General features: G+C 36.8%; 1 long non-coding RNA gene across 1 annotated transcript in view; it reads right to left on the reverse strand.

The window, feature by feature from the left end:
* The window catches only part of LOC123480093 (uncharacterized), a 32,178-nt gene extending 19,168 nt beyond the window's left edge, over positions 1-13,010 (reverse strand). Inside the window, exon 1 of the long non-coding RNA XR_006655957.2 lies at positions 12,883-13,010. This is a non-coding gene — a long non-coding RNA (uncharacterized lncRNA). The remainder of the gene's footprint in view (positions 1-12,882) is intronic.
* Between the last annotated feature and the right edge of the window lie 2,699 nt (positions 13,011-15,709).

The following is a 15,709-nucleotide window of genomic DNA, read 5'->3' on the forward strand; positions in this document are numbered from 1 at the left end:
TGCATTGCAACTGGATGTAATACAGTATGCTCGTGTACAAGGCACATATAATTACTGCTATTTTCTGTTGACTTTTCTGCCAAAGTGACCATTTTCTCTATTATCAATTTATCTAATATTTTAGCAAGAATACCCCTTATTGTCACTTAGTGCTTGCCAGGTAGTCCTTGATTATGATTCAATAGACATCTAGGATCACTTGAGCAGTTTTTATTTGGAGTCAGCTATTACTATCATAAGTGTTACTGCATATTCTCTGTGTCCAAGATATATAAAGTAGCATTTAGACTGGGGAAAAAGGGTAAGAGAGCTTTATTTGTAACGCAGCATATTTTTCTTTACATTATACAAGACACCAATGATGTGTACATTCCTACAGAAGGTACTTATCTTAAATATCCACACTGAGTTCCCTCTGCTCTGACATACACCTAGACCCCACTGAAGCCAAGAGGATTTTGTTTCTTTACTGCTAAGCATGGGTGTTCTGGGCCCTTTAACTAAATCCTCCACTATGAATGAACTTAGAGCAGAAACAGCAAGTGCAGCTACATTTAGGCTTATATCAGCATTTCCGCTGAACACATTTTATAACTACATTTAAGTAATGTGGAGGTTATGACATGAAGTGACAAAACCCAAGCATGTGAGCTGGATGAAACTATCTTTAGCCAGGCTTCCTGGACCAAGGCAGTGAAGTATATGAGCTAAAGAAAGAGGCTCGGCTTTGCCTCTGAATTTTCAGGAAGAGTGAAGGCTCTTTTTAAAGTCTCAATATTAAGCATATCTTATCTTTACACCATAATGGCATCTGTGGCCAGCATACAAGACCATGAAGCTTGAGGAAGTTTCCATCTTAATCCTTTCAATTGCATCTTCTGCTTCCTCCTGTCGCCCACAGTTGCTTACTGGACTCCATACCACCCCAGAATGAAAAGAACAAGATGTCCTTTGAGGCAATTTCTATGTAACTTTTCTGAGCAAAGCTCTGAGATTAGTTTAGTAATAAGGGGCTGCTGCAAAAGAAATGGTCAAGACAGAACCCTTAAATATTTATTTTATAATTTGGTGACTGATGCAAACAAATGACAACTATATCTATGTTTAGCATATCTACATACATATACTCTAGTAAAATATAGAAACCTTGGTGCACACACCCAGGGCTCTATATTCATTTTAGCTTAGTTTTTATTGCTAATATCTTTGAGACACATCAGTTGTAAATCTATTCTTGTCTCTTCATTTCCTAATCAGTTCTAGAGCTTGATAGTAAATATACATATTAATGTGATACCTTGCATGTCATTAATAATAAATTATTATATACCATATTCTAAATATCTTAGTAGGCTATTTTTCTCAACAATTTAATGATGTAGTGTAACCAAATATGAATTTTCAAATTTTATATATTGGGGGGTTTTAATAGACATTAAATATTACTAAATATTTTTCTATTTTGCAAGTTATTTTAAGAAGCAAAGTTTTCTTTTAAATGTTGGAAAAATACCTGTTGTTAATCTGATTAATTATTTTCCCTTAGAGAATTTAAGTGAGTATTCTGGTTATAAATATTAATAATGGCTCTTTTTAAAAAGTAGATCTACTCATTTGGGAGATTGGGTTTTAAATATAATGTTAAGATTAGTGTGATTAAGTACTTTGAATTCTTAAATATTCATTTTAACCACTGCTAACAAGTCTAAGTTGAATGCTTTTAAAAGTTCTTTTAAAACCATTGTCAGTTTTATTTTGTAAAATCTGCTTCAAAAATTAGTGTACCATTGTGAATGAATTGTGTTTAATAGAGAGATGAAAAAGTGGGGAGGAGAAAATCAGGAGCAGAAAATGTCAAGTGAATCAATATGATTAATTAAATTAAATGTGGATTTATAAAACTCATATTCATAATTTACACAATATATTCACAGTGACATTTAAAACATATTTTGAAAATCCCTAAATAAAGCCCCATGTACATGAAGACATTTTTCATTTTTGAGAAATTTTTTAAAACTTTGCATATAGAATTATGTAGCTTTACTGTCAAACACCATATGTCAATAGTTTTTGACTGAAAAACAGAAACAATTTTATGTGTAAAGTTTTAAAGAAAATTGTATGTATTTTTCTACTTTCTGAGATGTTTATGCTTAAGCCAACAGATAATCTTGACTAACAATGTAACATAAATAGTTTTTCTTATTTTAAATATATATCAAGGTTTTTTTATATTAACCCCATTAAGTTTACAACTCTCTATGCTGTTCTTTCACTGGATAATCAAATTATTAAACTTAACAGATCAAATATTTATAAAAACAAAAGTTAATTTTTGCAAGTTGCAAAATATGATATAGAGGAAAGGAATTGGTTCTGAGTTTTCTGAAATATATTGGTTTCTTTAAATTCGGGTAATACAGATAAAAGTGATAACTTAAACCCGCTGTAGAATTAACATTTATGAATGATAAAAATGACAACAGGATCTCTCATGTGGCACAACACCTAAAATAAGACATTTAGAAGAGTATTCAGACACTACTTAATGGTGTGATTTCTGTGTGAGTCAATTTAACTTAAGAAAAGTAATAGTTTTGGGGTATTAATTCTGTGTTGTTTATGATTGCTTCCTCACAAAAGTCTATTAATGTTAGTGGGTTTCTACTCAATTCTGTGTATTTCATGGTGGTATAAAGCCCTTTATTTCTGCTTTCATGAGAAGTATATTATATTGCTTTCACAAAAATTTAGTCATAAGTCAAGCTATTTTAACAAAAGACAACTTTTTCCCCTGTAAAATTTATGTAAGATAAAGATTTTACATCACAGAGAAAAAATGGAGAAAAATTGAAAGAATACTTTATTTCCTTCAGTAGCTTGCTATTGATGATCAAACATAAGGAAACAAATGTAATTGGTAAAACAAACCCCAAAGGAAGTTTCAAGTATCTCAAATAGGGGGATATTCTGAGATGTAAATAGCTCAATTTTATTTCCAAAATTTAAAATACATATCTCCCCCAATCTTGCTTCCAATTTTAATACTCAGCTTTATTAAAGTAAATAATCAGTTGTTAAAACAGAAAATCCAGCTAGGTTTGAAGGCTGCTGCCACTTTCCTTTTTCTAGCACTAGTCGATGCCAATAGCTTTTGGAAAAGGAAAGAAAGAAAGGTCTGCTCCTGTGCTGTGTGGAAAGTGAAGGGGCAGAGGGGCATCACTTCAATCTCCTGGCTCTGGTCATTTCTGCCTCTCAAATATCCAGAGAAAAGAGATGCTCTTCATTCACAAAACAAAACAAGAAAATCTCTATAATTATTTTTGGCTCAGATCCATTGAAATTCATTCTCCTGGAAGCGTCTCTGTTTTAGATTAAAACAATGCTTAGAATATTCATTCTCGGCTCTGTCTTTCATTCTTTCTCACTCACTCACCCTGCATGCCACCCACTCCCAACCCGAGCTCTCCAACCTCCTCCCCCACCCTCCACCCCCTGCCCCATTTTCCCCTTGCTTTCTTATTTCTCAGTCTTGGTTTCTTTTGCTCTCTGTTTCAGTCTTTGATTGCGTTTTTTCTCAATCATACCAAAGTTAGGCCTCAAAGGTTGTTAACACCAACCTACAAGCGCCTACTCAAGGTCTCCATGTTCAAGATCTGTTGTTCAAGTTCCATACCCTCTCCCAACCAGGAAATTCCCCCAATTCTATGTCACTGATCATAACTTATCAATGTTGATTGGTGATCTGATATTTCCAACTGAAAAATAGATCATAGTCTTATCCTGTTCAGTAAAATTGAAGATAAAATTTACTTTTTCTTTCCTCTAGCCCTCTCTTCAATACCCACTCTTCAAAAGATGCATAAAATTTTTATTGTCCACAGTAGGTGGTAGTTGTTGAATTCTAGGTATAAAGTATGAAAAAATATTATTTTTAATATAAAAATTATTTATTTATTCACTGAAAAAATTTAGTGCACAAAACCAGAATCTATTACATTTTTTTGTACCACTAACTTTGATTTTTTTTCTCCTAAAGGGAAAAATTTTTCATCATTTTTCTGTTTTCAAGGCAAAAATAAATCAGCAAATGAAGAGTAGAATTCCTGCTCCAAATAGTTTGTGTATATATTAACAAAAGTTACCTGTGCTTTGAAACATGAGATTTTCTTTCTTGAAACAGGGGGTTCATTTGGCCTCCTACTACAAGGCAATAATTTTATTTATAATGACTTGCATTTTGGGGGATTACAATTTCTTATATTGTTTAATTCTTAGTAAAGTAGACACAGTTGCTGATAAACCATTTGTAGAAGGAGGTAGGTATGATACCTACTTTCATTAACATTAATGTTTTTCTATTTCTCACTTGCTAATTGGAATAATCAATTTGTGCTCATTTCAGACTCTTGGTTGTTAGGAGAGGCATCCAACCTTGGTACTTATCACCCGTGGAGTGTGCATCCTGTATAGGGGTGCATCCCCGCTCCTTTGAACAATGAATATTTTGTGTGGATACAGTAATCACATATAAGTAAGTCCTAGCCTTCCTGCCGCTATCTTAACCAACAAAACAAAACTCTGACTGTTGCCAGATATGAAGTGTATCTGAGATTTCCTATCTGTCCAATAACACTACAGTAATCTCATAAGCATGTATTTAAAAGAGTTTGGGAATCTATTTCTAAGACCTCACAAGAAATTTGATTACTGAACTCTATTTGGTTTACCAAATAAAGGGAAAGGGGAAAAAAAAGGAAACCCACACACAACACACAGTGCCATTAATTACACTGTAAACATTTAATAAATATTCTTTCTTTCCATCCTTTGCCCTTTTCAAAAGGAAAGGTGGTAATTTACATGTATTATGCCTGTTTCCTCTCATTGTTTTATTTCTTTTCTTTCTGGATTTCTTTTCCTTGTGTAAAAAAGAGGTGGACATGTATCAGAAGATAGAAATGTTTACCTAGTGCATTTTTTTATATAGAAAAACATCCTAGGTGCCTTCTACTTTGTCTTTATGACCTTTGTTAAACCACTAATTCTGGAAGCTGCATTTTAATTACTAAATATCATAAAGGGAATACAGTAGGAATACACAACCCGTGATTCTGAGCCAAATGAAAGGAAGTTGAATAGCAATGTATGGTTGCAGGAATGGTTATGTTTGAGATCCATATGCATGTTCAACTCACACATTCAGGCAGTGCAATAAAGCAGAGAAAAAACAGCTGATACACAAAAGGGACCGTCTAGACAGTACCCCATCAGTCTGGCTAAATTTGGTGCTGGCATTCCCAGTGGGATTGTAATATAATTGTTCTGGTGTCTGCGTTCATTCCCCCTGTCAAACACCATTCCTAATATACATCCTTCTGCCCCAGACCCTTTTCCTTCCATAAATATAAAGCCCAAACTGTGCCATGCTAGAGGAGGTTGTTAGATGGTCCAACCCCAAGGAAACACCATAATGTAGCAAAACCACGTTGTTTAATTCCTTAAAAAGAAAGGTTCCCCTGTTACTTCCTAACTTCAGATAGAATTAATTCCATTTAGCTTTTAATAATTTAAATTAGAACATGGAAAAATTTAAAACAAAACTACAAATAACCTTGAAATATTGAGCACTTTACATGAAAGTAAATAGGCCTTTTTACCCCTTTATATTTATTAACCTCTGTTAGAAAATTAACAGAAATCAGAGATGTGAAAGTGTAATGATGGACATGGGTCATAAATTCTAATGAAGAAAAGGCTAATGAAAAAATATTAAGCAAAAGCACTGAAAAATGCAAATTGTGTATTTTTCTTGGGTTTAAAAATGGTATTTTTTCTCTTTAAACATCTTTTGTAAGTAAAATTTCTGCTAATGTATATAGGGGTGATTTCATATATCTGGCTTTTTAAAAGAGAAACCAGAAATATTTATCCACTGATTTGCAGTAACTGTCAATTAATATCTTTAAAATATTCTGGCTTAAGACATCAAGAAAATGAAAAGCACTACTTACTGAACAAAATACACTAAAAAGTCTATCATTAAAATAAATAATGCACAGATTGACAAAAATGCTTACAATCTAAAAACTTGTACAACATTGAATTTAAATCTCTCAGATTCCTTTAAAAAAAAAAGAAAGAAAAATCAGATTTTAGGATTCCCATATAATATAATAACCAGATACACTTATTTTATTTTCTGTTCCAAAGTATCATTCTGGGCATTGTTTGGTTATTAAAATTGATCAGGAAACCTATTTTTTTAAATGTTTTTCTTAACTCCAAGAAAAATTATCTTGGGAAAGTGATTGGGTTATTTGTTTTGTCTTATTAATTGTGGGTCTATGTTGGTACATTGTATATTGGAAACAAATAGCCCTTTCCTTGATCCTGTACACAGAAATTTGTCTCCCATCTCTCAGCAGTTTTTAGATACTAGATGAGGATCCCAACTGAGTGAAGAAAGTGGCCCCACCCCCATCATGGACCACTCTGACTAGAGCAAATCCAAAGAAAATACTTCAGGCACTGGATCCTGGCTTTATCCAACTTCAGGAGACTGAGAGGCAAGCACACCAACCAAACCAGGGCACATGAGAAATGGCTGCTCCAGGAAGAAGCTAGACACAGGCTAGACAACCCTCACATAAAGATAGAGTGAGGGTTACACAGAAAATCGCCACCAGAGCCATCAGGCAATGTTTGGATACGTTATCCAGATGTCTTAAAATCTTCACATGGAAATAAAAGACAAGAGATCATAGCTCTCTAAAATTCTTATGTGGCAAAATGAGATTAGGAGATTGTAGCCTTCCATTTTTATTTTTCAAAAATAGTAATGTCATTTTTTTCCTTCTTTGTGTGAGATTTTCTTCAGACTTTGCACATGGATATGAGAAACACAGTCATTAATAAAAGACAACATAATGATATTTGAGCAGCGTCTGCCTGCAGCTGGGTGGTTTGCTTGTGATTGTTTTTTATTCACTTTATCTTATTTTTTTTACAATATGTACTGGTAGAAAGTGAAAGAAAGGCACGCTGTAGGCCTATTTGAGATAAAATGGTGTAGCAAAATCTGAGTTTTATTCTTGGTTTTCAAACTATTGAATAATATCCTATGAGACCTCTTAGGTCTTAACTGGATTAAAATGAATATATTTGTGCTCTGGCTCTTTTCAGCTAACTCATGTGCATGTGAATTGATGGTGTGCGAGAGAGCGGGTGAGAGCAAGTGTATGTGACATTGGGAGAGGATGCAGGCTCCAGGCTGAGGGTGGCTGTGTGAAGGAGCTTGCACGACAGTGTAGGCTGCCTCCAAAGAGTGAGCGAAATGAAAATTAGCAGGCCTTGGGGTCTGGTGCGTTTTGTTGGGAGCCAGAAGAGAAGCTTAGTTGGGAGATGAGGAGGGAGGAGAAGGTTGGTGGGGAAGGGAGGGTGGAGAACGGGGTGTGGCGTGTGTGTGTGTGTGTGTGTGTGTGTGTGTGTGCGCGCGCGCGCGCGCGCGTGCTCTGAGGTTTCAGTTATGGCTGAGCCTCCGGTTTTTGTTTTGTCGGTTCCTGGTGTAAATAGGCTGGAATTTCAGGTTCAGGTTGGAGTGCATGCAAAGGGATCGTGGTTGGAGTTTCTTTTTCTGTCCCTTCACTGTGGTTGCTGCTCAGAACATTGCTGTGGCTACAGAGGGGCTTTGGGGGGAGCAGCAAGGGATGGGGGTCTGTCTGCAGCTGCCCCTCTCACACTTGAATAAAAGAACTTTTTTTTCAGGGGTAGGGAAGCTGTGAATACCTTTCCCAATAAAAGATGAGGCATATTGAAAACTATATTAAATTACCCTGATTAACAATTTAGCCACGAACAGGGGAGCTTTGGGAGATCTCTATAGGCAGGACTGGGGGCTATTCATGCCAGCAGCTAAGAGGTCGAAAGGTTTCTGAAGTTCACAGGCTCAGAGCCTTTGTTATGCTAACAGACAATCTCAAATCAGCTGCCTAGTGGAGTGTGAAATATAAATGATTCCTTGAGAACTTCCAATAAGTTGTCACTCTTGCTCTCCAAATACCAGGACAGGCTGCTAATTTCTAGCAGGCCCTTTTGCAACATTGCTAGCCCTAAATGAATGCCTTTGTAGTTCAAAATAATCTTTTCAAGGGAGCTGTCCTATCATCATAGCCCAAATGCATCTTGGTTTTGACTATTAAATGAAAATCAGGGCTCAGCAGTGCTTGACTTTTCCAAGCGCCCGATGTTTGGGAAAGGTGGTGGCAGTGCTCATGCACAACAACTTAGCACCCACTGCAGGAGGGCTAAGGCATTAATAACAGGCCCCCGCCCCGGGAGCTACCCTAACAGTCACCCCCACTCCCTACCCAGGAACAATGCTCTGGGAGAGATTTACGTGGCTTCCCTCAGGCTGGACTACCTTCTTCTTTCAACCACATCAACATTTCTCTGATTTATGGACCCTCTGTCCAAGAGGAGAGCCAGCTGACCTGCTAGCATCTGACTGGTCACTTCGAAGCATCAACTTTGAAGGTGGACGTATTCATTCTTCAGGACAAGCAAGGCCAAGGGGAAGAGGGCAAGGTGTATGTCCAGGCCATGCCCTTAGTATCAGATGCCTGTGGTTATTATTTTATGGTTTTCCCATAAGAGGGATACAAACATGGCTTATGATCTTGGGTGTGACCTTTGAGCATGTGCAGATGAATGTCCATGAAAAGGGGTCATAAAATCATGTCCAGTTTCAGCATGTCCAGAAAAAAGGTCCTGGCTCTCTGAGTCTGAATCACAATGTTTTTAAATAAGGAAAACCACTTCCCATTCCAAAAGCCAGGCAAGTCGGGAGAGCGAGAATGAGAACCTGGCTGGGAGAGTGTGCCCAAATTAAACATTCTAGTAGGAAACAACAAAGCTAATTTAAACAAATAAAAGGAAAACAGGCAAAAGAAAGGGCAGAGACCAAAGGAAATTAGAAATCCATCTATATCAATCTTCACAAAGGAAAGAATAAAAAACTCAATAGTGGTAATTTATGTCCCCCAAATTTTGATATTTCTGACTCTATGTCATCAGCCTCTTTGCTGAAATACAAAAAGGTCCATGATATGACAAAAGTCTCTGCTTTTTCCAAACAGAGAAGATTTGATTTTTGGCAAGGAATAGGAAAAAGTCAAATGGACTATGTTTCTTAATATATTTTAGGGTAAGTTTATAAACATATAAAAGCTATGTATTTTAATATACCCTTAGGTAACTTTATCATGATTGAAGATAGAGCTATGCAGAAAAACAAGGACCTTGATTTTTCTTCATCTTCTTCATCCTCTAACTACAATTTAAAAGTATTACTAACTACAATGACTTTAAAATATTACATCAAAAATGTTTGAAGGAGTTTATTTTGATTGATATAAAACTGGTTTAAGTCAGCACCTTTTCTGCCTTAAATATAGTAAGACTGCAACCATATATTCAAAGATTAATTAAGTATAAATAAGAATGGCGGTACAGCTTGTACCGGTTTTGTAATCAGCTAGTTTACATGTTTGAATTTTGTTTTTAAAGCAATGGTGCAAGCACAACTGTAAGGGACTCTGGGATGCGACTCAGAGAATTTAGCCATCCGAATAGGAGAGTATTTAGAAATTACGTAATTACTTGTCTTCCAAATTCTTACTTGTTTCATGCAGTAAAACAATCTGCCAATATTGGCTAGAAAAATTAGTTCCAATTATGGACATTGAAGGAATAAAAGTTTGTGGTTTCTTCTGGCCAAATACCAGAATTAGGCAATAATTTGTTATTGATCCACTCACACCCTTTTCAGAGAGACTTAGGATTCTGGTTATCCCTCTTTCAGACATAGCAGAATGATTGGTCTTGAATGCACTTCTAATTACACCCTCAGAAAAAAATAATCACACACACAGATAAAGGCAACATAGATAGCTAAAAGTTCAACAAATGTGACACAACTTGCTTAAAATTAACTTCTCATCCCCTTTCCATTTTTAAAAATTTAATTAATATTAAACCGTAAGTAACTACATGGTATTGACACACGCTGGACATTCAAAGGAGAAACACCTTCCCTGTGCTTCCAAATACTTATTTTACCACTTCCAAGTGTCCTCTCTCTTTCCCGTCTTTAACACATCAAAACAGGGAAGAAAGAGCTTTTGTGTTATAACTACAGAGAAAACATTTGAGAATGTGTCAGTGCTGTGAATACCAGCACCAGTTTGGGGGTTGGTTTGTTTTTCCCCCTGCCGTGGTATTTCTTTTCCCTTTGCTTTTGCAGTCTTTAAACTCTGGCCACTTTGAGAAAAGCAATGGTTGGAATGAAAAGTTGGGACAAGCTGCGTTAAACCCGTGTGCTGCCAGAATATGAGCATGATGAAAGCAGTGCTGGGGCAGTGCGGAGCCAGAGCAGCTCCACACAGAAAATTAAAATAAAATACAAAATAAAAGCTGCTCTTTTATCCTTTCTCTTAAATACTTAAGATCCTAGAGGAAGGGAACTCCTGTTTATAAAAACCGAGTCTCCAGAATTGCCCTGTCTCCATAGTGGTGGCTGGATGTGTGTGTTTGTGTGTGCATGTGAGTGTGTGTTTGGGGAGAGAAGAAAGAATGGGGGAGGAGGAAGGGCAGATAACTTTACTGACATATTAATTCTTTAGATAGCAGTAAATGAATGGTCCAAATAGACATTTGTTTCCCTTAATAGGTTTTGTACAGGTCCCTTACAAGCTGTGGCATATGCTTCATTTATATGTATATTTATTTAGAAGGATACAGAATAATAGGTGTAGTTTGTCTATAGTCGCAGTTATTATTTAAAGTCCAAAGAGGTTACAACTTTTTTCTGCTCCAAACACGAATACAAAGGTCTCTTGTATATGCCTTCTACGTTATGTTGAAGGCCAATTAAAAATAAAGATAATATCCTAACTATCGAGCCTGAGGAGGAGAAAGAAGGAGGCTAAAAGGCAAAATGACTCCAAGATGGCTGCCTCTTCCTCCTTCGCCCTCCTTCTGCCTGTTTTCCACATAGAAATTAATGTAATATTTTGTTTAGAAATCACATTGTAGGTCATTTGTAAATGAGGCAGCCTCGGAGGCACCAATATCTGCCTAGAATACTCTCAGGATGCCATCGAGGTATGGAGAGAGATTAAAATGCAAACATTTAAATGTATTTAGATTTGTACATAGTGCCTGGACTCACACACATAAACACAAATGTGGGAACAACACACACAGCTGCAAGTGGAATAAAAGATCAAAATTTCTCTTAATTCCTAGGACAGAAGGGCAAAGGAGGGTGCCAGGCCACCACCTTCCTCCCCAAAGGTTCGAAAATATCTTGTTCATGGTCTGGATTTGATTTTTTAAAAGATATATCTTACTGATGACTCTCTCATTAGGCGGACTTCTGAAGTCTGGGGAGACAAGATTTCCATAAATTATCTCTCTAACTCATCCCATGCTGGTACGAAATGAAAAGCTAAAATTGTTTTTATTTTTGCATTTTTTTAAAAAAAGAGAATAAGAAGCTACATAGCTCCCTGACTAACATGTTAAAGATTAAGATCACAAGCAATTACTGCTATTAATTATAATAAATATATATTCTCAATCATAAAATCCTGCTATAAAGCTAAACTAAAATAATGTGAAGAATAAATAAAAGTACATTTGGGGCTTTCTGACAGACTTATAGCAGGTTACTGTGTAGACTGGAGCGCACTAGGCATAGAACAAAGCAAATGGTTTAGTTCCTGTAGGAAATATATTAAAAAGAAAAAACCCACAACCCTTTATCTAAAAGCCATCAGGGACAAGCACTCAATACAAGTTAACAAGCAGGAACTGATAAGATAACATTTATATGAGGTCAGAAGTCAAATGCCAGTCAAAGGCTTTTAACCTCTTGGGTCATAAACAGGAACAGTTAAAAGTGAGAGGTAGTTATTTATCGGATTTTAAGGGTACCTGATCATTGCCAGAGAATCCCCGATAATGAAACTAATTAGGATTTATAGAAAAAGAACTTTGTAGCTGTTCAAAGAAAATTAACCTACAAACCCATAATTCTTCAATTGTAGGGAGAAAAAACAAACAAAAAAAATCCTCTTTGGGGTGGGGGGAATAAATATTGCTATTTAAACAGATTTAGTAACAAAAATCTCTCCCAGAAATAGTAATTTATAGCCAATGTACATATGGATTAATATATGGTGAATGATATATCTTGAAAATTCTGCATTCACAACCTAACAACAAAAATAACCATTACATAATTTATCTCCAATTTTTGTTCTTTTTCTTTTACTCCCCTTCAAACCTCCTAAATTAGACAGAACATAAGTCCGATATCACAATACTTCTTGCTCTGAAAATGCCATCATTTATAAATTAAAATATACATCTACGTATCCAGTGGCAATTATTTTAAAGCATCGAACTATTACAACTGCTTAATTAAATTTTTATCCTAATCTACCCAGAGAAACAGATGTCTCTTCTTTTATTTGCTGTCAGAATATTTTTCTTTGTTTTGATTTTTGTCCTTTTTCGTCTTTTTTTAGGTATAGATTCCAAACTCCCAAACAGTTCCTGGTCCCAGAGTCCATGCTGACTTATATTTTCAAAGCATACCATCCCCCTTTTTTTCTCTTTTGCAATAAAAGAAAGCAGATCTAGATATTCCTTTCTAGAGAGATAGAGGGATTGTTGTTAGGCCTGCTAAGGCCCACTGTTTCTTTAAACAGAGTCCACAATACACTAGGCGAACATTGTGGATTTAAAATGCTTTTAAATATTTATCAGAAGTATTTTATCATCATATTCAAATGACACCTGGAGTGCACTCACCTTTATTGACAAGCTCTGTTCTGAAAGTCCATTTGCTTCCTTAAAGCCCCCCAAGCAGAACAAGGACTACCCGTTTTCATTCAGTTAATGTTTAGTAAAAAACCAAGCAACCTTAATCAGCATGCTGATTGCATCGTCAACTAACAAATAATTTACTACTCTGAGCATTGCATTCCATTAAAAGCTCATTAAATTTTCTGTTCTCCAATGGGAGGTTTAGCTTTTGAACTGCATGCTTTTGCTTCAAATGATCATTTATTCAATTTTTGCAAAATGTTGTGGTTTTTTTCCTGAAGTATAGGTGAGCATTTCAATACCTATAGACTGCAGACATATGGAAACACAGCCTAGGGTTTGAGAATGTGCCATTTGATTTATAAACTCTGTTTAATAAAAATTCAACATAATCTCGTGTACTTTTAGGAAATCCTAAAATCACTGAGAATATCTGTAGTTATGCCTGATCAAGACAAAGCCTCAGAAATATGAATACATAAATAAAATGTCAAATCCCTTTTTTAAAGCTTAAATTTACCTTTTTCACATATGTAGCTATTGTTATTATTATTATTTTTATCCTTGTAAACAGCTATTTTCTCCTGATTAAAAAGGAGCATGACACCACAAAGCCTTTACCATATTTGATGCCAAACTTAATATCTCAGTGTGGGGGCGGGGGGGCGGAACACGAGAAGGGGGCGTTGGTGGCTAGTTACCCAAAGAAATCTACATCACTTTCTGGGGTTTACACAATTTACAAACTCACAAGCCCCTGAATTATTTTCATGCCCAGACTGGTCTAGGAAAGAACATTATTTTTAATTTAGGGAAATGTAGGAAAATATTGGCCCCCAAATTAATATGCATCTTTGGATTGCTAATTATGCTCATTGCAAATTTGGGTCATTTTGCATGAGTGACTCTGATGCAGAGCTGAGATTGCCGTGCAGCGCGGTGGATTCCTGATTCCCTGTGCTAATCCTGAACTCAGTGATTGTGTCAGGTGCAGTTCTGTGTGCTCTAGCAGCTGGCTCATCCTCATCAATGCAAATAAGGCAACTCCTACAATCAGAGCCTCGCGAGTGTGAGGCCTGATTGCTGAGGGCAGGCTAAAGCACTACACAGACTCTCACTTTCAAATCACGCTAAGTGACAAGACAACTGCAATGTCCCTCCAGTTCAAAATCAACCTTTCGAAAACAAAACAAGAAGAAGAGGACGGCTACAAAGAAGAGAAAGCCCCAGTGTTTGGGAAATGGACTTGTTTAGATAGGCTTTATTTAGATACAAAGATAGTGTAAAATGCATTTCAACAAATAATTCTTTAGCTCCTATTCTGTGCAAGATACTTTGTTTTAAGGGCTGCAGGGGATACAAAGGTGAGGGAGGACACTCCTCCCTTCAAGAAATTCTACCATTTGACTGCAGAAAATTATAAAGGTTAAGATAATAGAATTATTATTATTTGGCACAGTCACCAAAATCTTAAATGAAAACCATGAAACACATTTTTACAGGAATTATTTAGAGATGGCACTATGATACACTCATTCAGAGCAAGAGCTTCAGGTTCAAATCCCAGCTTTGATGTTTACTTGCTCAAGATATTTCACCTTCCTACAACCTTAATGTTGTCCCCTGCATGGTGGCAACACAAGGCCCTGTCTCACAGGGATCCTAGAAGAGGGCGGCAACTGAGGTTACACATGTGACACACTTTGCCACAGTGCTAGGCACACAGTAAGTGCTGAATAATGTCAGCTAGGGTTCACATTATTTCCTCCTTAACAGATAAAAATGGGGGGAAGGGGGTGCACAGAAATAACAGTGTGACACGGTTTGAGAGGCATGTATTTGATCTGTCTCTAAATTCCCATTTTACCTGTAGCATTTTCCCTGTGGAAGGGAAAGTCCTGTGAACAGGAAAAAGCCCTGCGTCTCTCAGTGGTGCCTGGACAACCCTGGCAACTCAGAACATGAAGGAGAAAACAAGAAATCCCTGTGCTTTCCTTTTCTTCTTTCCCAAACACGTGTGCAGACTTCCCCTGCATTTCAGTCCCACCCTCTTTATTTTACTGCCTAATCTATAAAGGAGGATTAACAGCAGCACGCTGCTTTGGATAGAGGAGATTCTGGGTGAGGACCTTTAGGTAGAGTTTAATGAATACAATTTGCTAGGGCTGTGAGTGCATATTTTTAGCTACATGCTGGGCTCTAGCGCTGGCTCTTGAGACAGATGAACAGACCCTTTGATCAGACTTGGGTGTTGTTCCAAGAAGCACCTTTTTCAGAGAGTAGTTGGGAGGAAATGTCTTCTATTTCTCTTATTCTTAACTTGCACTCTATAGATTTCGATTCCAGGTAACTGGTCCCAATAATTCACATCACAGCACTGATACACCATTGTGGGAAGCAAAGGTACTCCCGGGTAGGACCGGATCCACTTTGTCACTGAAGACCTCAGGTGGGAGGTTGCCATCCTTGTCCCTTGGAGAACAAGCCAGAGATAGTTAACCTTCCTGGGGGAGGCTTGGCCTAGGCAACATCATAGACACCATATCCCCCCTGGAGTTCCCAAACAATGAAACTGCTTCCTTTGCCAAACACAAAGAATGGTCTGGAGTAGGATATTAGCAAACAGGAAACTACATAAAGAAGACTGGGAGGGACGGAGGGAGGAAGGGCGTGAGAAGGAAGAAAAGAAGAAGAAAAGAAGGAAGGACGGAAGAAAGGAAGGAAAATTACAGCAAAGAGAAAGCATAAAATAAGATCTCTTTTCTGCTGTAGTTTGCCAGGGAGAGGACAGCCACCCAGTCTTGTCTTGATT

Source organism: Desmodus rotundus, chromosome 1 (assembly GCF_022682495.2).
Source record: "Desmodus rotundus isolate HL8 chromosome 1, HLdesRot8A.1, whole genome shotgun sequence".
NCBI classification, from domain to species: Eukaryota; Metazoa; Chordata; class Mammalia; order Chiroptera; family Phyllostomidae; genus Desmodus; species Desmodus rotundus.